This window comes from Marmota monax, unplaced genomic scaffold (genome assembly GCF_021218885.2).
Source record: "Marmota monax isolate L192 unplaced genomic scaffold, Marmota_monax_Labrador192_F-V1.1 WCK01_AAM20220418_F8-fsc00034, whole genome shotgun sequence".
NCBI classification, from domain to species: domain Eukaryota; kingdom Metazoa; phylum Chordata; class Mammalia; order Rodentia; family Sciuridae; genus Marmota; species Marmota monax.
Window position 1 is genome coordinate 11,470,828 of NW_026693934.1, and position 25,097 is coordinate 11,495,924.

Below are 25,097 nucleotides of genomic sequence, written 5' to 3' on the forward strand. Positions count from 1 at the left end.
GCACAGGCGCACGTGCGAGAGGACCAGGGTGCTGGTGTGTGGCGCTAGTAGGCCGGCGCCAGCGGATGGAAGCCAGAACCGGCAACCCCGCGGCGCTCCGCGGGTGGGGGACCAAGACGTGTGCGCAGTCACAGTTGGCCACTGCGCAGGCGCCGACAGGATAGCTTCGGTCGGGCGCGCGCCCGCGGCGGGTTCTGTTCTCGGCGGGCCGAGGCTGCGCGCGCACGAGCGAGCGGCCGTGACGTGCGCCGCGTTACGCCCGACGTCACGGGTCTGTGTGTAGTGGCGGCCGGGCTACCCGTAGCGGCGGAGCCTGGCAAGGGTGGTGCGGCCGCTGGGTGCGGTGTTCGGGGTCGCACGGCCAGTTGCGGCGACTACGAGGACCACGACTCTGGCGTTCCGGGGACCCGGCCGCGGAGTCGTCGCTTCTGCCTCTTCTTTGGTCTCCAGCAGCGTCGGCCCTCGGCTTCCTCCTTTTCTGCCGTCCTCCCCGCGGGCCTCGGGACTGCTGCGGCGAGAAGCACCCAGGGGCGTGAGAGGCCCCGGCCGGGGCTCCATGTGAAAGAGGAACGGGCCTGCCACCGGCCCGCGCCCGACTTCTTGCGCGCCCCTCCGGTCCCCGGGGGCCCCGCGGGCTCCCGCGACCGGGGGCCGCGGTGACAGGCCGCGCGGGGGCGGAGGGGCGGGCTCGGCGGCTGCCGCCCCTCCTCGGGCCTGCGGCTCCCTAGGTCCCTGCGGAGCGCCGGTGAGTGTGTGTGGGGGTCTGTCTGTTGGGGGCTGCGGGCCCGGCGTGGGGCGGAGAGGGTGGCTGTCGGTGGCCTGTGCGCTGCTCCGGGGCCGGGATTTCTTCGGGTGACGGGCCTGCTCCGGGAGGGTGGACCTCTGGCCCCCAGCATCGCGTCCTGAAATCCCGATTAGCTTCAAGTAGGCTGCTGGTCCGTGTAGCTGTCAGACACGTACTCTGCCGGGGTTCTTGTCGCAAGGTTGCCGCTGATCCCAGGGGCTAAGCAGAAATGTTACACGCTGTAAGCAAAAAACTGCTTGTCTTTGCATTGTCACAGTGTGATAGTCTATCGATTATTGTTTCTCTCTTCTCTCTCTATGGAGCATTTGGCTAGAGCTTATGCCCGGTGGTTGTGTGTTATCTCACTTCATCTTCCTAACCCTGTGAAGTGGGCACGATGCCTTCCCATCATACAGATTAAAAACTGAGGCTCGGAGAAGTTTAAGGCATTTATTTGCCCAAGGTCACATAGCTAGTAATCGAGGAAGCCGAAGCCGTGATTCAGATATGTAGATGGACTTTTGTAGGACTGTATTTCTTTGACTTGGAAAAGTAAGTATGCGAGGATGAGACTGGCTGGATATTTTCATCCTGAGCATAAATTCTAAACACCTGGATAGTTTACTTTTCCCTGACGTAGGCTGTCCGATGTGTTTTGCTTCAGCCTTGCCAAATCGTTTTCATGATTGAAAAAAATATATATTACTTGTAAAAGGTGGCTCCAGGCACCTTCACTTTTTATGTGGTAGAACTGGACAGGAAAAAAAAATATATTCTCCTCTTCGAAAAAAGAAATATATTTGATGAGACCGCACTTTTCTTGAGAAGTTACAATTTTACTTTTGCAGTTCTTGATGCATATAGGGAACTTGTATTTGGGTTATTTGCTTGAGATTTCCTTATTGCAAAATTTGTTGCTGGATATGTGGCAATGTCAACACACGTAGTAATTTTGAATTTTCTTATGCAATGTTTCTGAGTTTAATGTCAAAATTTAATGTGTAGAATATTGCAGGAAGTTATCTTTTAATGTTGTGATTTTTTTCATTAGTGCAGTACTACTAATCAATGTTTTATAAGCTAACTGAAAATTCTCATTTTAGCGTTTTCTTGTGCCGTTTTTTTAATTGTGGTTAATGAAAAAGTAGAGCCAGAGTTCTGGCTATGTTGATAAATTCTCTTGAGTAATTGGAGTTTCGTTCAGTTGCAGATGTTTAGGAAATCTATTTATGCTGTGTTATAATATTCTATAATTTCATTAGTATATTATCAGGTTGAAGAAAATTTGTAGTTGAGCATCTTTGTAATGCTTGTAAGAAAAAGGTAACTTTACAGAGTTAACAGGTGAATGGCAATAAGTAGATTGCGTTGTTGTTAGGTTAAAATATGAACATGTCGAATTTTGTTGAATTGGATTGAATTATGGTATCATCACAGAATGGTTATTTAATTGTGCTCTTGTGTTTTGAGAGAACTAGCTGTTAAGGACTTATTTTAAATAATTGTTTTTACATTATAGGCTGAATCGTTTTTTGGGGGGTACTAGGGATTGAACTCAGGGGCACTCAACCGCTGAGCCACATCCCCAGCCCTATTTTGTATTTTATTTAGAGACAGGGTCTCACTGAGTTGCTTTTAGCGCCTCACTTTTGCTGAGGTTGGCTTTCAACTTGTTATCTTCTTCCTGTCTCAGCCTCTCCAGCTGCTGGGATTTACAAGGCATGTGCCACCACACAGTGTTTAAACTGAATCCTTTAAGCATTGTATCTTTAAAGATTTTGTTTTTTAAATATTTTTTTAAGCTGTAGTTGGACACAATATATTTTATTTATTTTTTGTGGTGCCGAGGATTGAGCCCAGCGCCTCACATGTGCTAGGCGAGTGCTCTACTGCTGAGCCACAACCCCAGCTCCATCTTTAAAGCTTTTTAGGTGGCGCTTTTTTCCTAGTTTGTTTCTATCACAGGGGTAAACCTATATTTAATAGGTGTATTAAAAAGAAGTTATGTTTGATAATCTGTAGTTCCTACAGTTTTAGTTAAGATTGATTTTTTTTGCCTTGTAGAGTTGAAGCTCTCTAGGCACCCCCCAACTTTTTATTATGAAACAATGTCAAGCGCATAGAAAATTGGTAATAGTGAACACTCTTATGATGATCCTCTAGATTCAACATTTGTTGATATCTTGCCATATTTGTTTTATCTGTAAATACATGTATATTATTTTTGACTGGACCATTAAAAACTAAGCGATTGGTATGACGACACTTTATCCCCAAGTCTGTCAGTATGTGTCTCCTAAAGATAAGGACATTTTCTTAAATAGCTAAAATACTGTTATTGTTAATTTCTTTTAGGTGTGATGATTCTTTAGTGTAATCCAATAGCCTTCCATATTTAAAACTTTTCATTTATATTAAAAAGTCTTTTCGGCTTTCTGCATTGTCCCTTACCAAACCAGGAAACCAGGATCCCATCAAAGTTTACTTGTTGCATTTGGTTGTTAAAATCTCTTCTAATATAGAACAGCCTCACCCAGCTACTTTTTTCTTTTGGTGGTACTGGGGATTGAGCCCAAAGGTGCTCTACCACCGAGCTACATCTCTAGCCCTTTTTTGTTTTTTGAGTCTTGCTAAGTTGCTGAGGCTTGCTTCGAACTTGTGATCTGCCTGTCTCAGCCTCACAAGTCACTGGAATCATAGGCATGCACCATCATGTCCTCCCTTCTTTTAAAATGACATTAATATTTTTTAAAACATCAAAAAAACAGTTGTCTTATAAAATGACTCACATCTTGTGAAATTATGTCATTTGCAAGAAGATGGATGAAACTTAAGAGCATTATTTTAAGTGAAATAGCCAAACTCAGAAAGTCAAGGATCCTGTGTTTTCTCTCATACATAGAAGCTAGAGAGAAAAAAGAAAAAAATATATGTGTGTGAGGGCTCTCATGAAAATGAAGGGAAAGAGTAGAGGAAAGGGACCAGGGGAGGGAAAAAGGGAGGAAAAGGAAATACTGGGGAATGATATTGTCGAAATTTTATTGTTTTATCATGTATACATATGAATATATAACAACAAATCCTACTATCTTGTGTAGTTATAATGCCCCGATAAAACGTGGAAAAAACGATTCACATTCTGAATTTGTTAGAAGTTTTCCTTTCATGGTGTCATTTAGCTTGTTCCTCAATTCCCCCATACTATCTATTCCTGTAAAGGGTTGATTAGTTTCAAATTAAAAATTTGGGACAAGAATTCCTAAGTGATGATGTATACTTCCTATTGCCTTCCATCAGAAGACATATACTGGTCTGAGGTTGTGGCTCAGTAGTAAAGCACTTGCCTCACACAGATGAGGCACAGGGTTGAATCCTTAGCACCCATAAAAATAAATATATAAAGGTATTGTGTCTATCTACCAAAAAATATTAAACAAAAAAGATACTGTTTATTCCCATTATTTGTGATGCTGTTTGTTTACTTTGTTGTGGGGATAATTAAGGTAAGGTCTATTTCTCACTGCAATTAGCATGTAAACTCTGACATGATAAATTAGCACAGTAGTGCTAGCCTGTTCTTCAATAATCTTTCACCTAACAGTTGTAGAGATCTGTTGATGATCCTTGTCAGGCGAGCTTTTGAATTTCAGGTTAATAATCTTTTGTTATAGATGGAAACAAAAATCACAGAAACTGTATTGTGCAGTTACATTAATTAGAATCCCATTTTATGGATTTTTAAGATTTTTAATGATGAATCTAAGGTATCTCTTGTTAAAAGTTTTAAAAGAAACCTGGTTTCAGAAAAATGGGAAACCAGGTTTCTTTTAAAACTTGTAACAGGAGATAACTTAGATTTATCGTTAAAAATGTATACTCTTAAAAAGTATGTTTAAATTTTTCTCAGTCAACATTTGTTGCACAAGAATGGCCAGAAATAGAAGGTAAGATTAGATCTACTAAAAAACATTTTGAGGAGATTGTGTATTTTTGGTGTATTGGTGGGCTTTTCTAACTGGACTGAGATCTGGATTCTAATCTTTTTTTTTTATCTTTTGTGATGCTGGGGATCAAACCCAGGGCCTCACATCCATGAGGCAAGTGCTGTACCATTGAGTTACATCCCTCGCCTCTGAATTCTAGTTTTAATTGTATTACTATGTGTAGTTGAAGAATTATAAGTTTTGGGTTGGGGATTGTGTAGCTCAGTTAAGGGCAGGCATATTTGAGGCCCTGGGTTCAATCCCCCAACACACACACACACACACAAAAAAAAAAAAAAACAAAGGAAGAGTTACATGTTTTTAAACTTTACTTTGTATTTCATTTCATGATGATTATGTTAGTGAACATTTATGAGTAAAAAATGAATTAATTTCTTTTCATATATGTATTTGCTTTAATTAGTAGAATGAATTAATTTCTAATGATGAGATATGTTAATTACATTTAGGGATAAACCTCATTTTTATTAAGTTGGATATAAGTAAATCAAATACATATAACATAAAATTGATTTTCCAACTGAATAACATTTAGTAGATTTTTTTCCCCTTGTTTTTGTGATCCTCTTGCCTTGGCCTCCCTGCCTCAGCCTCCTAGTAACTGGGATCACAAGTGTGTGCCTCTGTGCCTGGAAGTAGATGGTTGTTTTAAAGAAGGTTTCATGATAGAATTTCCTTAAGTAACCCATTATCATTAAAAATATGATTTAATTCATGAAGCAGTTTACATGAAATTTTTTCACTTTTTTTTTTTTTTTGGTAAATCAGGATAAACTATATATATGGAAACAAAAAATTTTCCCTTTATTCGCAAAAGTACTCCTTTAAAGAATGTAATTCACTTAATCCCTATACCAACCCAGTGAGTTACTTACTATTATTATATCTATTGCAGATGAGGAAACGAAACTCAGGGACAGTAAGTAACTTGTCCATGTTTCTACATCTTGTCTGTGATGGAGCTGGGGCTTTGATTTAGGCAGTCTGGCTCCAGAATCTGTGCTTTTATTTATTTATTTTTCAGGGAGTAAGCCTGGGGTACTCTACTACTGAGTGATATCTCCAGGCCCCCCGCCCCCTTTAAAAAAATTTTTTTGTAGTTGTAGATGGGCAGAATGCCTTTATTTTGTTTATTTTTATGTGGTGCTGAGGGTTGAACCCATTGCCTCACACATACTAAGCAAGTGTTCTACCACTGAGCTATAGCCCCAGCTCATCTCTAGCCCTTTTTATTTTTATTTTGAGGTAGAGCCTCATGAAGTAATCCCAGACTGGCCTTGAACATGCCATCCTCCTGCCTCAGCCCCTGGAGTTGCTGGGGTAACAGGTTTTTGCCATCATGACTGGCCAGAGTCAGTGCATTTATCATGCTGCCTATGAGCTTTATCAGGACAATGAGAAAATTGGATCTGATTTACCAAAGTGTAATACATATTATCATTTAGAGAATATGTACTTTGTCCCATGGTGGGTAGGGTGCTTCCAGAGGCCTTGAAAAATAGGCAATAGTTGAACTAATTTAACAAGTCCTATATGTTAACCAACTGTGCTTATAATATTTACTGAAACATTTAAAAATACAGAAAAGAAAATAAAGGTAGTAAATAGCTAAGAATATGAACTTGGGAGTCAGGTCTGAATGTGAGTCTTAGTGCTTCTATTTAATTTCTTTAAACTTCATTTTATGTATTTGTAAAATAATAATAATAGTACTTATAGGTTTGTTATGAAATTTATTTATTTATTTTTAAAAATATTTATTTATTTTTTAGTTTTAGGTGTACACAATATATTTATTTTATTTTTATGTGGTGCTGAGAATCGAACCCAGAGCCTCACGCATGCTAGACGAGCGCGTTACCACTTGAGCCACATCCCCAGCCTTGTTATGAAATTTAAATGGGATAATGCTTAACACAATATCTAGCATGTAAGTGTTCAAAAAATCAAATAAAAAATCAATTCAGTTTTTGTAAAAATATTCTACAATCCACGCAGTTCATGTTTTTATTTTGATGTACATAGACGCTCTCTTATTTAATATGATTAGGGTTGGTAGTGTTCAGTTTAATTTAAAAAGTTCTAATTTCAGGGGAATAAAATGACACATTTTTATCTTAAATATTTTATATTTCAGGGGAACAAAATGACACATTTTTATCTTTTTTTTTTTTTTAATATTTATTTCTTAGGTGTAGATGGACTCAATACAATGCCTTTATTTTTATGTGGTGCTGAGGATCGAACCCGGGTCCTGCCGGTGCTAGGCAAGCACTCTACCGCTGAGCCACAATCCCAGCCCCCATTTTTATCTTAAATATTTTATTTTGTTTAAAAAACAGAAATGTAAAGCAGTCTGAGTATATGATCCATCTAGAGTTATGTGATTTTTCTATCTAGTCTTTTACAGTTGATTCACCTATAACTCATTTAATAATAGTTTTTTTTTTTTTTTTAGACTTTGGGTCTTTCTAGATATTTGACATAATTTTCATTTTCATAGAAACAACTTTTTGCATTCACTGTTTCATTAGTTTATGTATTTGATTAATTATTACAAGACATGAACATAATTCTTGATAAGTTTATGGGAGCAAAAATGTAAGCTTAACTAGTTGTGAATGTTTACTAATTGTCAGTGAGTTTCCCAAATTTGTTAAGAAAGTTGGATGAGAAAATACTGTTGGTTTGCCTTCTGGTATCTCTGAGTATATGTATCTATTATTAAATAAATATTTAAACCAAAGATTCAAAGCTACATAATCATCTCAATTTTGTTTCAGCTCTTTGAAGAGTATTCTTTTTTAAATGTCTGTGGTTTTTCTTTGTGTTCTAGTTCCTTTAGAATGTGGGTTTTTAGATTAGATCTCCATTCTCTTATCTGTCATCTTCTCTCAACATTTTCATCTCTTTGTTATTTTACTTTTCATTTTAGTAGATTTTCTTGGGTTTGACCTCCATGCTACTCCATTGTTTTGTTCTTTATAACCTTCTGAGACAAATGAAATAATATTTTAAATCTCATATGAGTATTTTAGTTATGCATTTGAATCTCTGTTAATCTTGGCAATCCTTGATCTCTCCCATTTCCTTTTTATCACATCCTTGTTTTGCATCTCAGCCTGGTCTCCTCTTTGGCTTTTTGTTCCTGTTTCAGAAGGTATGTCTTCTGGCCTTGAAGGCCATCACCCAATTTTTTATAAATTTCAGACTGTATTTTGGGAGGAAGGAGAAGTAATATTTGAGTGTCTCCTATATGCCAGAAACTTCATTCTACTGTGTGTGTGTGTGCGCGCGCGCGTGTGCTGCTGGGGATTGAATGCGGGGCCTTGCTAGGCAAGGACTCTATCACTGCCAGCCCTCACTCCAGAATTTTTAATTTTATAGTAAGCATGGTTGATCCTATTATCCTATTTTACATGTGCAGAAACTGGCTCAGAGATGTGAAGGATCTTGCTCAGACTCAAATAGTCTGGTTGGGATTTTGTAAGGCTCTTTCAGTTAGAGCAAGAGTTCCTAACCCTCTCGTGACTTCCACATTGCTCACATGTTCTCATTATATGCAACATTCTCTGTGGGAATATGTGCACTGGAATCTTCTGCGATGGGTCAACATAGCTAAAACAACCCTCTCAGATTTAGATGTTCTTACCTCTCATCTTTTGTAATTACTAAGCCATAGAGTTCTGATCAGTACTTGAGTAAACCTTAATGATGTCTTTCTATTACATAAAATTTTCAGTAGGATGAGAATAAGCTGATTTATTTTATTTTTTGGTACTAGGAATTGAACTCAGAGATACTTTACCACTGAGCCACATCCCCAGCCCTTTTTGAATTTGTATTTTGAGACAGGGTCTCATTCAGTTGATTGGGGCCTTGCTAAGTTGCTGAGGCTGGCCTCTAACTTACCATCCTCTTATCTCAGCCTCCCAGTTCACTGGAATTACAAGCATGTGCCACTGTACTGGGCTCAACTGATCTATTTTAAATAAATGGTATGGAAATTGTGTTCACTCTAGGAGAAAATAATTTGGAAGAGCTTAATGTATATTGCTAGAGAAGTGATGATACAATTTCTTGAATAGGATAAACATTAAAAATTTTCATTAAAATTTAGACTCATTTTGAGTAGGCTGTGAACACTAACTCCCACATCTCAGTAGTCCAGAACACAAAAGTTTATTTTTGCTTTGTGTTGGTGGAGGGAGGAGGGTACTCCCTTTGGGAGAACTCTAGGCCAGAAATTCCTCAGGCACTTCCCAGAGTAAAACTTCCAACCCTATGGCAATATCCAGTAACCCGTGACCATGGGATAAAATTTTGTGATGCTAATTAATGAACATTGCACCATCTTAGAATACATAACTGATCTTTTCTTTATTAAGTAACAAGGTAAGATTATGTATGCCAGAGACATAGAATCACTTGTGGGAAAGTTGAGTACTAAAAACCAAGCTAGTAAGCATGGAGCCCTGGAAAACACCAGAGAAGAACTGAATTATTCTGATATTAAGAGTGGAGAACCAAGACTACTGAAACACATTTTTGGAAATGTGTTTAAACACTTTAGTTAAAAATAGGGGATCTTTTTGGAAAAGGAAAAAAAAAGTATTGGAAAAGTTGTTCAGTCTTTTATGTCCAGTAGAAACTTAAAAATAATTTAGGGAGACACTTGGATAAGCCTAAACTTAATTACATTTTAAAAAGCAGCTCTTCCCTGCTTCCAGGGGACAAAACTTTAGGATAAACCATACATCAGTCGATATTTTTCTTCTCAGAATTTTTCTGTGTTGTTGCTCTTCCTTTTTCTATTCTCATGTCTCTAACCAAAGCATAGGATTACCCTTCAGTGTTCTTAGCTAACCTTGTTCTGAGTAAGTTGGTATTGATATTTGCTAATCTGATACCCACTTTAGCTAGCATTCTCTCCATTAAATCTTTGTTTGGTACTGGGGATTGAACTCAGGGGCATCAACTACTCAGCCCCAGCCCTGTTTTGTGTTTTATTTAGAGACAGGGTTTCACTGAGTTGCTTAGTGCCTCGCTTTGAGCTGGCTTTGAACTCACGATCCTTCTGCCTCAGCCCTCTGGAGTCACTGGGATCACAGGCACTGGCTCTCCATTAAGTCTTGCTTGCTTTTTTGTTAATGGGAGGATTAATTAGGAAGGTATAGAATCTTGCATTCCAAAGAAACAAAGATGGGCAGTGCAGAACTGGTAAAACAAAGCAAGGAAGGACTGAGTGGGCCTAGATTTGGATATGCAGGAGGATCTCAGAAGGCAAGTTGCAGAGATTTCTTGTTCAGTAAGTAGATTGGGAGGAAACTTGCATATTTAAGAGTTCAGTCAAGGAAGCAAAGCCACTATGGTATTTTGAAAATAAGACTTTATGAAAGGAATTAAGACCTTATATAGTTGTGGGAGAAACTCAGAAATCAGAGAAAAATCTCTCATGTGATTTCTTGAAGCCATGGTATAGTGGCAAGTTGGAATTTGCAGGTGAATACGAAAAGGTGAATCTGAAACCTTGTATTCCCAGCTGCTGGAGTGGAGCACATGGTGGAGCTGATGGAAAGTCTGTGAAGAGCTGTTACTTCTGCACAGCTGTCTCTTTTGGTCCTAAGTCAGGCTTTGATGGTGATGGACTTGGAGTTGCTGTTTGACACATTTGGCAATCAGGAAGGAGAGCTATATGCAGAGTAGGAGAGAACAGAAATATGGTAGAATCTGTTGGCAACTCTGGTATTTCTGTCCAACAGCGATCTTCAGAGAGTAATTTGCTTATTTGGAAGAAGATTCTGGAAAATGTAGTTTGAACTTAACCAGTTTGACATAGTAACACTGCCACAGCAGTTAAAGGAGACACAAAACAAAACAATGGAGGATGTTAAAATTGTGGGGATCCACAATGGTATTTTCTAGGTCTAGGCTCTATTGTGAAGAGCAAGTTTGCTTAAGCTCTCCAAGCCTGTTTCCCCTTCTGTAATATGGGGAAATAATATCTACCTTATAGGATTGTTAGGCTAAATGAAATGTGTGTAAAGTATTTAGCAGAGTGTCAGCACAAAGCAAGCCATTGTAGACAGTAGCTTTTATTATCAGTAGTAATTGCAGTAGTAAGGAGAAAAGACTGATAAATAGGAAGGATACATTTTGGAAGGAGATGGCGAGAAGAGAGAAGATGAGTGGAGATAAGAGTATAATATGTAGTTCCTTTGTTTGAGGATATTGCAGTCTGGCTGCAGAGAACACATGTAAACATGGACTAGTTAGGAAGCTATTATGTGAAGTTATAACCTTTAAGAAAGATGACCTTGAATGGAGAGATAGCAAACGCTGTCAGTCCAGTATAATTAGGGCTTAAGTGATACTGTATGTGAAATGCCTAGCACACTGACAGTTCACAGATCTTAATTCTTTTCTGCTCTAATTTATAAATGGAAAAATGACTTGGCGAAGAGGACAGGGAGGCCTTGATCTGGGTCCTTAAAAGATGGATTGGACAAGTAGAAAAAGGTAAGTATTTCAGACAGCACAGACAAAAGGTATGCATCCACAAGGCAAGTGGAGCCCTGATTCTGACTCCTATCCTTTTCTGCTTTTGGTCATCTATATGTAATTTCTAGAGATTCTCATGTTTAACTTGGCTTGGGTTGGTTGCCCACCTCTGGACCATCAGTTATGGGAATGGTGTGGGCCCACCTGCTGATTTGACACTCCATATCAAGAGAGTGGTTGAGGTGGTAAGTGGTAGAAGGGGTAGGTTTCCAGGAGAAGGGAGTGTCTGGAAAAAGTTCCCACTGTGGGTGAACAATTCAGTCATCCCCTTTTAGCTTACATGCCATAGTTAAGTATTATAATTCTATACCATTCCTATCAGTTGCCCAAATTAAACATTTTTCTTCTTCTCTACAATTAATATTTAAATTTATTACATTTATCAATTTCTTGCTAGATTGTGTTCTTCTGGAATCACTTTTTTTTTTTGAAGCACATCTTTTAGAAGTTTCTTTATGCTTAGTGGTAAACTGTTTTTGCTTGTCTGAAGTTTTTAGCTCAGTTCTCAAATGTGTTAATTGTCAGTGACAGTCTAGATTGATAGTTATTCTCTTTTCAATGTTTTAAAAATATTACCTGTCTTTTGCTGTATAACCAGAAATAGGAGGCTATCTGGATGTCTTACTAATTATGCTGTTTTATTGTGATGTTAGAACATATATAATGGCTTTTGGATATCATATTAGTGTTTCTTTTTTCTTACTATTTTTTTAAAGTGGTACTGGGGGTTGAACCCAGGGGCACTCTACCACTGAGGTACATCCCCAGCCCTTTTCATTTTATTTTTGAGACAGGGTCTCATTAAGTTGTCCAGGCTGGCCTCCCATTTGTGATCCTCCTGCCTTCCAAGTAGGGAATTCTGATCAAATTAAATCCTATATCAAAGGGTGTCAGTAAAATAAGGCTTTCAGCAATTTATAGTTTTAGTTGTTCACTTGCATTATTACCAAAATTACATTATTACCTTTTCTGTGTTAACCCTGAGGATAAACAGTTAAATCAGTCATTGTTTCTGTAATTGTAGAGCTTCATTCTGGTGGGGGACATGTATGTATTAGGGTGGCCATATAACTTATTAGCCATACATGGGTACTTTAGAGTGTGTAAGAAAGATGATTTAATAATTATCCTGGGCGTATATTGTGCTGATGGTTTCATGGGTGTATATTTTTCTCCTATCTTTTTAGGTTGTATACATGAAATATAGACAGCTTTTTGCATTGTAGTCATACCTCAATAAAGTGTTTTTTGTTTTTAAATATCCTTAGTTAAAAAAAATAAACGAGGGTGCTGGGGTTGTGGCTCAGCAGAAGAGCTTGCCTAGCACATGCGAAGCTCCAGGTTCGATCCTCAGCACCACATAAGAATGAACGAATGAATGAATAAATAAATAAATAATGAATAAATAAATAAAAACAAACAAATAAATAAAATATATTGTGTACAACTACAACTGAAAAATAAATAAAAATAAATAAATAAACTGGGACTGTCCTTAGCAAACTGAAGTATATGGTTTTCCGTACATATGTGAAAATGTGATGCAGTGAGTATTATGGGAATATTTAATGTAATAATATGAATATAAATATTCTAAACATTCATGTAAATATAAAAATTGTAAGTAATAACATAATATTCATATAATAAAGCTATATTTAATTAAGTAGTGATGGCAATACTACTGTTGGTCTTATAGGAATGAAGCATACCTAGCTGTCGGTCTAGCCTAATGAAAACAAGAAGTAAATAGAAAAAGCCTCAGTTTGGCCAAAGAATAAATAAATAAATTCTAAATTGGATAGGTGGGAGACCATGCCCACAAATGAGGTACAGAGTGCTGAGAGTGGCAGTGAACTTAATTGGAAACAATTTCTTGAATAAGTTGTTTTGAGATGCATGTTAGGAGTAATGATTATTGAAGAGGAGGGAGAGATGAGTGGAAACTAAGACCATCCCCTGTAAACCCATCTCCCCTTCTTTAGTTATCTTTACTCCTAACTTGTGTCTCAAATGAGTTATCAAAGAGTAGAATCTCAGGACTGCCATTTTCCAGCCATTTGACTTGGGAAAGTCACTCGATAGGTAGTCCTGATCCTTAGCTCTAATTCAGAATTGAGCTAAAACAGTTAACTAACCTTTTTATCCCTCCATTTTCCATCTATAAAAATGAGAATAAAGGCCCCACTGCCCAAATCCCAACACAGTTCAGTCATGATTTCAGTCCTTTGGGAGAAAGCAGATATTTTTATTATTGTAAGGAGTTAAACTTGAGGTTTGTTTATTTAAGGTGCTTGTTAGTGGCTACTATGTGCTAAGTGTTGTTAGGTGCTGTAGAAGATATGCATGTGTAAATAATATTTCCTACCAAAAGCAACTTACATTAGTGAAGACAGCTAGGAAAAGAACCTTTTTACAGAGCATGAATTGAAGGAGATTGTAGGAATTGCTTTGATGAGAATTGACTAGGTTTGGGTTTTTGTTGGAGTGTGAGGTTTAGGTAGCATGTACTGACTCCAGAGGTCTGAGTGAACAGTACTGTGTTTGATATTATTTGGGAGTTTTGATGATATAATGAACAATAGAAAGTTTGAAACTCCTACCATCAAAATGTGAGTATGCTCAATATAAATCTAATTTGAAGGTAGTCCTGGTTATGTTTTTTTTTTTTTTTTTTTAGTTGTAGATGGACACAATACCTTTATTTTATTATTTGTGTTTATGTGGTACTTAGAATCAAACCCAGTGCCTCACACATGCCAGGCAAGTGCTCTACCATTGATCTATACCTGCAGCCCCTGGTTATTTTTTTTTTTCTTTCATACCAGGGCTAAGGTATAAAGTTTTGTGTATTTTTTAAACTTTGGAAGGATTTTAGAATTTTAAAGGATTTTAGAATTTAATTTTTGAAGGAGTGAGGGGAGTGCATTGGTACATAGTTTATCATATAGTACACCATTTAACACGTGCCTGTATATTAAATAAGCAAGTAAATGAGAAGCAGTACAAAATATGTAAAAGTGGATTCTGAACAAGCTTTTGTCCAAATGCTGAACTAAATTTTTAGCTTTGTGTGTGTGTTTATATGTGTGTTTGTTATGCTTGGTTATTCTAAATGCTTTACAAATAATATTTCTTTTAACCTTGTAACAATCATATGAAGTAGATATAGTTTCTGAGCCCAGTACCAAAAAAAAAAAAAAAAAAGAAAGGGGTGAGTGTCAAGGATGTAGCTAGCTCAGTGTTAAGTGCTTGCCTAGAATGCACAAGGACCTAGGTTCAGTACCCAGTGTAACACACATATACACATAAAAGGGGAAGTGTCTGTAAGATAATGAGACTTGTAGTATGACTCATAAATTAGCCTAATGTCAATTTTAGAGTTGTGGAGCTAGTAGCATTAAAGAATGGCTTTTTTTTGTAACTTGATTGAGATAAGTGACATTTAATAGACCTTACATTAAATTATATAATTTGGCAAACTTTGATGCATGTATATGCCTGTGAAAACATCACACATCTCAAGATAATAAATATCTGTCAACTTCAAGAGTTTACTCAGGCCCTTTTGTATTCCTTTACCATCTTACTTTATTTATTTATTTATTTTTTAATTTTTTATTGTTGGCTGTTCAAAACATTACATAGTTCTTGATATATCATATTTCACACTTTGATTCAAGTGGGTTATGAGCTCCCATTTTTACCCCATATACAGATTGCAGAATCACATCAGTTACACATCCATTGATTTACATATTGCCATACTAGTGTCTGTTGTGTTCTGCTGCCTTTCCTATCCTCTACTATCCCTCCCCTCCCCTCCCCTCCCCTCCCCTCCCCTCCCCTCCCCTCCCCTCCCCTCTTCTCTCTCTGCCCCCTCTACTGACATTCATTTGTCCCCCTTGTATTATTTGTCCCTTTCCCCTCACTTCCTCTTGTATGTACTTTTGTATAACTCTGAGGGTCTCCTTCCATTTCCATGCAATTTCCCTTCTCTCTCCCTTTCCCTCCCACCTCTCATCCCTGTTTAATGTTAATCTTCTTCTCATGCTCTTCGACCCTACTCTGTTCTTAGTTACTCTCCTTATATCAAAGAAGACATTTGGCATTTGTTTTTTAGGGATTGGCTAGCTTCACTTAGCATAATCTGCTCTAATGCCATCCATTTCCCTGTAAATTCTATGATTTTGTCATTTTTTAATGCAGAGTAATACTCCATTGTGTATAAATGCCACATTTTTTTTTATCCATTCATCTATTGAAGGGCATCTAGGTTGGTTCCACAGTCTAGCTATTGTGAATTGTGCTGCTATGAACATCGATGTAGCAGTGTCCCTGTAGCATGCTCTTTTTAGGTCTTTAGGGAATAGACCGAGAAGGGGAATAGCTGGGTCAAATGGTGGCTCCATTCCCAGCTTTCCAAGAAATCTCCATACTGCTTTCCAAATTGGCTGCACCAATTTGCAGTCCCACCAGCAATGTACAAGTGTACCCTTTTCCCCACATCCTCGCCAGCACTTGTTGTTGTTTGACTTCATAATGGCTGCCAATCTAACTGGAGTGAGATGGTATCTTAGGGTGGTTTTGATTTACATTTCTCTGACTGCTAGAGATGGTGAGCATTTTTTCATGTACTTGTTGATTGATTGTATGTCCTCCTCTGAGAAGTGTCTGTTAAGGTCCTTGGCCCATTTGTTGATTGGGTTATTCGTTTTCTTGTGGTTTAATTTTTTGAGTTCTTTGTATACTCTGGATATTAGGGCTCTATCTGAAATGTGAGGAGTAAAGATTTGTTTCCAGGATGTAGGCTCCCTATTTACCTCTCTTATTGTTTCTTTTGCTGAGAAAAAACTTTTTAGTTTGAGTAAGTCCCATTTGTTGATTCTAGTTGTTAACTCTTGGGCTATGGGTGTCCTATTGAGGAATTTGGAGCCCGACCCCACAGTATGTAGATTGTAGCCAACTTTTTCTTGTATCAGACGCCATGTCTCTGACTTGATATCAAGCTCCTTGATCCATTTTGAGTTAACTTTTGTGCATGGCGAGAGAAAGGGATTCAGTTTCATTTTGTTGCATATGGATTTCCAGTTTTCCCAGCACCATTTGTTGAAGATGCTATCCTTCCTCCATTTCATGCTTTTAGCCCCTTTATCAAATATAAGATAGTTGTAGTTTTGTGGATTGGTTTCTGTGTCCTCTATTCTGTACCATTGGTCCACCCGCCTGTTTTGGTACCAGTACCATGCTGTTTTTGTTACTATTGCTCTGTAGTATAGTTTGAGGTCTGGTATCGCTATACCGCCTGATTCACACTTCCTGCTTAGAGTTGTTTTTGCTATTCTGGGTCTTTTATTTTTCCATATGAATTTCATAATTGCTTTATCTATTTCTACAAGAAATGCCGTTGGGATTTTGATTGGCATTGCATTAAACCTATAGAGAACTTTTACCATCTTACTTTAATTCATTGTTCCTAAGTAACCAATAATCTGCATTCTGTCACTGTAAATTAGTTTGCATTTTCTAGAATTTTATGTAAATGGAGTCATACAAATACTCTTTGTGGGGGGAAGTCTGCCTTCTTTTACCTAACATAATTATTATCTTTATTATTATTTTGGTGCTGGGAATTGAACCCAGAGTCTCATGTGTGCTAAGCATGTGCTGAACTACTGAGCTAAATCTCCAGCCCTCACGTAACTGGAATGTTATACATTTGGAATCACACAGTATGTATATCCTTTGCAGATTGACTTTTTTCACTTAGCAATATGCATTTAAGTTCCTGTGTCTTTTTGTGCCTTGATAGTTCATTTCTTTTTATTTCCTGAATACTGTTCTATTGTATTATGTGCCACAATTTGTTTATCCTCTTGCCTACAGAAGGTTTGTTTCCATTTTTTTTTTTGCAATTTTAAATAATTGTGTTCAGGGCTTTTAAGTAGATGTATGTAAGTATTCAGCTCATTTGGGTAAATACTCAGAAGCATGATTGCAGGGTTAAACGTAAAACATATGTAGTTTTGTAAGAAACTGCCAAACTGTTTTCCAGAGTGGTTGTACCACTTAACATTCTCATTAGTAGTATGAACATTTTACTTGTCAGCACTTTGGATGGCCAGGCTTTGGGAATCTTGTGGTTTCAATTTATATTTCCATTTCCATTTTCACTAACAATATTGAGCATCTTTCATGTGTTTATTTGCTATCCATATATCTTCTTTGGTGATGTTTATGTCTGAATCTTTTGCCCATTTATTTATTGGATTGTTTTTTTTTCCTTGGGTTATAAGAGTATTTATGTATTCTTGAGACACAAATGCTATGCCAGGTATGTTTTGTACATACATTCTATTAGTCTGTGGCTCTGTTTTCAGTTTCTTACTGGTGCCTTTTGAAGTGTAAGTTTTTAATTTTAGTGAAGTTCAGTGCTTTTTTAAAAAGATTAGAGCTAAAAAAAATTAGTGCTTTTATTATCCAAAAGATACTATCAGGGGAATGAAAAGAATTATTTTCTACACTTCAAGGTCACCAAGATTGTTTCTTTAGTAGATATAGGACTTCTCAGGTTATATTTTTCTTTGGTGACCTTTGGTAATTTGTTTCTTTTAAGAAATTTGTCCATTTCATCTATTGTTTATAGGTATGCATTTCTTTATAATATTTTGTCATTTGCCATTTCATATTTTTAGAATTTATATCATGTAGAATAAAAGAAACAGTATACTACAATTATTCCCCTCCCTTTTCTGACCTTTATTGTATAGTTGTGATGCTTTTCATTTTTATATGTTCAACTTCATAACATAGTTATTATTTAAAGAGGATTTTAGAATAGGAAGAAATATATCTAATAACATTTCTCATGCTCTCCATTTCTTTTTTTATTAATTTATTTTAATTAGGTATCTATGACAGAATGCATTTTGATTCATTGTACGCAATTGCACAACTTTTCATTTCTCTGGTTGTACATGATGTAGTATTGCACCATATGTGCATTCATTCATGTACTTAGGGTAATGATGTCCATCTCATTCCACCATCTTTCCTGCCCCCACCCTCCTCTCCACCCCTACCTCTTCTTTGCCCAAAGTTCCTCCATTTTTTTCATGCCCCCCCCCATTATGGATTAGCATCCACTTATCAGAGAAAACATTTGGCATTTGGTTTTTGGGGATTGGCTTACTTCACTTAGCATGATATTCTCCAACTCCATGCATTTACCTGCAAATGCTATAATTTTATTCTTTTAATGCTGAGTAATATTCCATTGTCTATATATACCACAGTTTGTTTATCTATTCATCTATTGAAGGACATCTAGGTTGGTTCCACAGTTTAGCTATTGTGAATTCAGCTGCTGTAAACATTGATGTGGCTGCATTACTTTGGTATTCTGATTTTGTTCTTTGTATACAGATCGAGGAGTGGGATAGCTGGGTCAAACGGTGGTTCCATTTCAAGTTTTCTAAGGATTCTCCATACTGCTTTCCATATTGATTGCACCAATTTGCAGTTCCACCAGCAATGTATGAGTGTACCTTTTCACCTACATCCTCTTCAACATTTATTGTTGTGTTCTTGATAACTGCCATTCTGACTGGGGTGAGATGAAATCTTAGAGTAGTTTTGATTTGCTAATTTGATTTCTCTAATTGCTAGAGATGTTGAACTTTTTTTTCATATATTGTTGATCGGATGTATATCTTCTAAGAAGTGTCTGTTCAGCTTTTTAGCCCATTTATTGATTGGGTTGTTCGTTTTTTTGGTGTTAAGTTTTTTGAGTTCTTTATATATCCTAGAGATTAGTGCTCTGTCTGACATGTGTGTGGCAAAAATTTGCTCTCAAACTGTAGACTCTCTCTTCACCTCATTGATTGTTTCTTTTACTGAGAAAAAGCTTTTTAGTTTGAGTCCATCCCATTTATTAATTATTGATTTTTTTTAGTTGTAGATGGACACAATACCTTTTTTATTTTATTTTTATTCAGGGATCGAACTCAGTGCCTCAAGCATGCTAGGCAAGCGCTTTCCACTGAGCCACAACCCCGGCCCTAATTCTTGATTTTATTTCTTGTGCTTTAGGAGTCTAATTAAGGAAGTCAGGACCTAATTCCACGTGATGAAGATTTGGGCCTGCTTTTTCCTCTATTAGGTGCAGGGTTTCTGGTCTAATTACTATGTCCTTGATCCACTTTGAGTTGAGTTTTGTGCAGGGTGAGAGATAGGATTTAGTTTTATTTGCTGCATATTGGATTTTCAGTTCTCCCAGCACCATTTGTTGAAGAGGTTATCTTTTCTCCAATGTATGTTTTTTGAGCCTTTGTTTAGTAAGAGATAACTGTATTTATGTGGGTTTTTCTCCGTGTCTTCTATTCTGTACCATATTGGTCTACATACGGAAATCAGTAAATATAATCCATCACATCACTAGACTTAAAGATAAGAATCATGATTATATCAACTGATTCAGAGAAAGCATTTGACATGTTCAAAGCACTAGAAAAACTAGGGATAGTAGGAACATTACCTCAACATTGTAAAAGCTATCTATGCTAAACCCAAGGCCAGCATCATTCTAAATGGAGGAAAATTGGAAGCATTCCCTCTAAAACCTGGAACAAGACAGGGATGCCCTCTTTCATCACTTCTGTTCACCATAGTCCTTGAAACTCTAGCCAGAGCAGTTAGATGAAAGAAATTAAAGGGATACAAATAGAAAAAGAAGAATTCAAGCTATCATTATTTGCTGATGACATGATTCTATACTTAGAGGATCCAAAAAACTTCTATACTTAGAGGATCCAAAAAACCCAGAAAACTTCTAGAATTAATAAATGAATTCTGCAAAGTAGCAGGACTTAAAATCAATACCCATAAATCAAATACATTTCTATACATTAGTGATGAATCCTCTAAAGGAGAAATTAGGAAAACTACCCATATTCACAATAGACTAAAAAAAATCTTGGAAATCAACAAAAAAGGTGAAAGACCTCTATAATGAAAACTTCTTCTTGAAGAAGACTTTAGAAGATGGAAAGATCTCCCACGCTCTTGATTTTTTTTTTTTTTTTTTTGGTGGTGCCGGGGATTGAACTCAGGGCCTTGTGCATGCAAGGCAAGCATTCTACCAACTGAACTATGTTCCCAGCCTTCCCATATTCTTGGAAAGGCAAAATTAATATTGTCAAATGGCCATACTATCCATATATTTCTGTTGTGCCAGATTTACATCTGATAATTTTTCTTCTGCCTGAATGACTTACTTTTTTTTAATTTATTTTTTAGCTTTTAGGTGGACACAATATCTTTATTTTACATTTATGTGATGCTGACGATCGAACCCAGTGCCTTATGCATGCTAGGCGAGCGCTCTACCACTGAGCCACAACCCCAGCCCAGCCACAATCCCAGCCCCTGAATTACTTTAACTTTTGTGGTCCTTCAGTGCACGTCTTCTGGACATGAGTTTCTTCAGGGATTTTTTTTGTTTTTAATATCTGGAAAAGTCTTTATTTCTCCTTTTTAACAGATGTTTCCTGGATCTAGAATTGTAGGTTGGTGTTTTTCTTTTTTCTTTTTTCCCCTTTCAGTACTTTAAAGATGTTGTTCCAGCTGGGAACACATTCCTGTAATCCCAGTGATTTGGGAGACTGAGGCAGGAGGATTACAAGTTCAAGGCCAGCCTCAGCAATTTAGTGAGGCCCTAAATAATTTAGGACTGGGGTTTAGCTGAATGGTAAAGCACTACTGGGTTCAATCCCTAGCACCTCACCACCCCCCCAAAAAAAAATGTTCCCCTGTCTTTTAACTTGTATTGTTCCTGATGAAAACTACTGTCATCCTTTCCTTTTGTGTATAATGTACACCATGGCAAGGACTTTTGGATATATTCAAGGTGTGATTGGACACTACTGGTAGTTAAGAGCAGAGAAAGAGCTATTAACATTCTCTGACTACTTTATTTATTTACTTTTAGTACTGAGGATTGAACCCAGGGGCACTTTACCACTAAGCTATATCCCCAGATGTTTTTATTTTAAGAAAGCATCTGAGTTGCTAAGTTGTCCAAGCCGGGCTAGAACTTGCCTCTGCCTTCTGTTTTTAAAAGATGATTCTTATTACTGTATAGAAAATGAGTTGTATGAGGGCTTGGAGTAAAAACAGGTTAGTTAAAAATCTCTTTCAATAATCCATGCATACTCGGGCATCGTGGCACACACTCCTAGTGGCTTGGGAGGCAGAGGCAGGAGGATTCTGAGTTCTAAGCCAGCCTCAGCAATTTAGCCAGGCCCTAATCAACTCAGCAAGACCTTATCTCTAAATAAAATACAAAAAAGGGCTGGGGATGTGGCTCAGTGTTTTAAGTGTTCCTGGGTTCAATCCCTGGTACCAAAAACAAAACAAAACAAAAAAATCATAGTTGGGCTGGGGATGTGGCTCAAGCGGTAGCGCGCTCGCCTGGCATGCGTGCGGCCTGGGTTCAATCCTCAGCACCATGTACAAAACAAAGATGTTGTGTCCGCCGAAAACTAAGAAATAAATATTTAAAAAAAAAAATCATAGTTGATCATAGTTTAGAGTGATGGTGGTACATACACATATACATATACATATCAGGATTTGCTGATTAATTTGAATGTTAACATGAGAGAATGAGTGGAATCAAGAATATTCCAAACTTTTTATTTTGTGTAACTAGAAAAACGTGTGCTTTTTGATGAAGTGGAGAAACCTGCGGGGAGGAATAGGTATTATATTGTTTTTCAAATTGTTTTTCTTTTGAAATAATTTTTATCTCTTGAAGTTGCAAAACCAGTATGAAGAAAAAAGTTTTTTGAATCATTTGAGAGTAACTTGCTAACATGAGGTCCCATTATTCCAAAACTCTTCAGTTTGTAATTGTTATCAATAAGGACATTTACTTTCATACTCAGAACACATCAAAATCAGAAAATTTTAACATAGCTACGATAGTTATCTAATTCACAAAACCTGTCAATTTTTTTGGTGGACCTAATAATGGTTAATTTTTAGCAAAATAATTTAATCTAGAGCTATATTTTTCATTTAGATGTTGTTTGTGTCTTTTTTGTTGTCTTTTTAAAAATATATTTTTATTTGTAGATGGACACAATATTTTATTTATTTTTATGTGGTGCTGAGGATCGAACCCAGTGCCTCATGTGTGCAAATCAAATGCTCTACCACTGAGCCACAACCCCAGCCCCATTTTTTTTGGTGCCTTTTATTTTGAAATAGTTCTTTAATATATTCTTGATTTTCATGATCTTGACTTTTTTTTTTTTTTTTTTTGTCAAGGTATTGAACCAAAGACCTCACACATGCTAAACAGAAACTCTACTATTGAACTACAACCCCAATACTTTTAAACATTTTATTTTTGAGAAGTGGTGGGGGATCTTGCTAAGTTGCCCAGACTGACCTTGAACTTGAGATTCTCCTGCATCAACCTCATGAATAATTGATTGCAGCTCTTTGTCACCACATCTGATGATCCTGACAGTTTTGAGATTAAAGAGCAGTTAATTTTGGAATAGTCCTCGTTGGAGTTTGCCCGATGCTTCCCCAGGATTCAGTTCACATCTACTTTTATGTCATAGAGGTGATGTGGTATCTCATTGTTCCCTATCAGATGGTATTTGATTTTAATATGCCTATTACTAGTGATCTTAACACTTTCACCCTCTAGTTATAGCATTTATTGGTTTTTCTTGGCTGGATTATTACTACTAACGAATTATCTACTATTGATAATTACGAAATGGTGATTTTTCTAGTCATTGTACTATTATAATTTATTAGTTGACATTCTACTGAAGAAAAATCTTATTTCCACTTTTATTATCAGTAAGATGTTGCAGGCTCATTTTGTAGTTACCTGCTTCATACTTAGAATCAGCAATATCTCAGTCATAATTTGATTTCTCTTAGTGGGGATAAATACTTACAAACTAGCATCTGGCCAGGCATGGTGGTACGTGCCTGTAATCCCACCAGCTCGGGAGTTCAAAGTCAGCCTCAGTAAAAGTGAGATGCTAAGCAACTCAGTGAGACCCTATCTCTAAATAAAATGCAAAATAGGTCTGGGGGGCTGGGGTTGTAGCTCAATGGTAGAGTGCTTCCCTTGCATGAGTGAGGCCCTGGGTTTGATCCTCAGCGTCACATATAAATAAATAAATAAAAATAAAAATATTGTGTCCATCTACAACTAAAAAAATAGTAAAAAAAAAAACAACATAGAGCTGGGGATGTGGCTCAGTGGTTGAATGCCCCTGAGTTCAATCCCCAGTACCAAAAAAAAAAAAAAAAAAGAAAGAAATAAAAAAGAAACTAGCATCTGACATGAGGTACACAAAAATGTACTCATTTTAAGTAAGTTGTCACTGCTCCCAGGTTTTCTTAGTGGACAAAGCTATAAAATATGTGCACACATACATCTTTCTTTATTTATACATATTAAAAGCTATTATTTTATATGATTTTTATTCTTTTAAATATATTGAAGTTTAGTTTATGGCCTAGGATTATCTTGGTGGATATTGTTTCATGGGTATTTGAAAAGAACTGTGTTGGTTACAATGGTATGTGTAGAAATTAGCTTTATGCAAATGTATAGTTTTTTTTTGTTTGTTTGTTTTTTTAGGGTTATAATTGTTTTTTCCTTTATAGGATCTACTTTCAAAATTTTGTCTTTCTGGGCTGGGGATGTGGCTCAAGCGGTAGCGCACTCGCCTGGCATGCATGCGGCCCGGGTTCGATCCTCAGCACCACATACAAACAAAGATGTTGTGTCTGCCGAAAACTAAAAATAAATATTAAAATTCTCTCTCTCTCTCTCAAAAAAAAAAAATTGTCTTTCTGCAGTTTGACAATATGTCTAGATGCAGATCTCTTGATGTTTAATGGATTTAGAGTTTATTATTAAATTTCTTGGATCTGTACTGTGATGTTTTTCATTATATTTGGGGTATTTGCAGCCATTAGTTTAAATATTTTTTGTGTGTACTTTTTTCCCCCTCTCTTCTCCTTCTAGAACACCTATTTACATATTTTGGCATGTTTAATGTCTTTCAGGTTTCTTAGACTGTTTTTCCTCAGTCTTTTTGTCTTCATTCATTAGGTTGTATAGTTTCTGTAGATCTTTTGTCAAGTTTGATTTCTTCTTCTGCCATCTCAGATTTACTGTTGAATCCATCTAATGTGTTTTACACTTGGATATTGTGCTTTTTTTAAAAAAAATTATTTTTGTAGTTGTAGATGGACAGCATGCCTTTAATTTATTTGTTTATTTTTATGTAATGCTGAGGATCAAACCCAGTTCTTCACACATGCTAGGCAAGTGCTCTGCTACTGAGCTACAGCCCCAGCCCTGGATATTGTGCTTCTGAACTCTAAAGTTTCTGTTTCTCTCTTGAGGCTCCCTGTTTGTGGAATCATTTTCAAGATATTTTCCTTTAATTCTTTTAAATATATTTGTAATAGTTGCTTTGAAGTCTACTAATTATAACATTTGGGCCTACTCGGTGTTTTTTTAAAATTTATTTTTATTTGTTCTTTTTAGATATACATACCAGCAGAGTGGTTTTGGACATATTATACATACATAGAGTATGACGTATTCTAATTAGGATCCCGTTCTTGTGGTTATTCATGATGTGGCATTTCACTGGTCATATATTCATATATGAATATAGGAATGTTATGTCTGATTCATT

At 37.0% G+C, this 25,097-nt stretch overlaps 1 protein-coding gene across 1 annotated transcript in view; it reads left to right on the plus strand.

Moving 5' to 3' along the window:
- Positions 1-261: 261 nt before the first annotated feature.
- The window catches only part of Map3k2 (mitogen-activated protein kinase kinase kinase 2), a 75,045-nt gene continuing 50,209 nt past the window's right edge, over positions 262-25,097 (plus strand). Inside the window, exon 1 of the mRNA XM_046463728.2 lies at positions 262-745. The gene's annotated coding sequence lies outside the window, so the exon portion shown is untranslated. The remainder of the gene's footprint in view (positions 746-25,097) is intronic.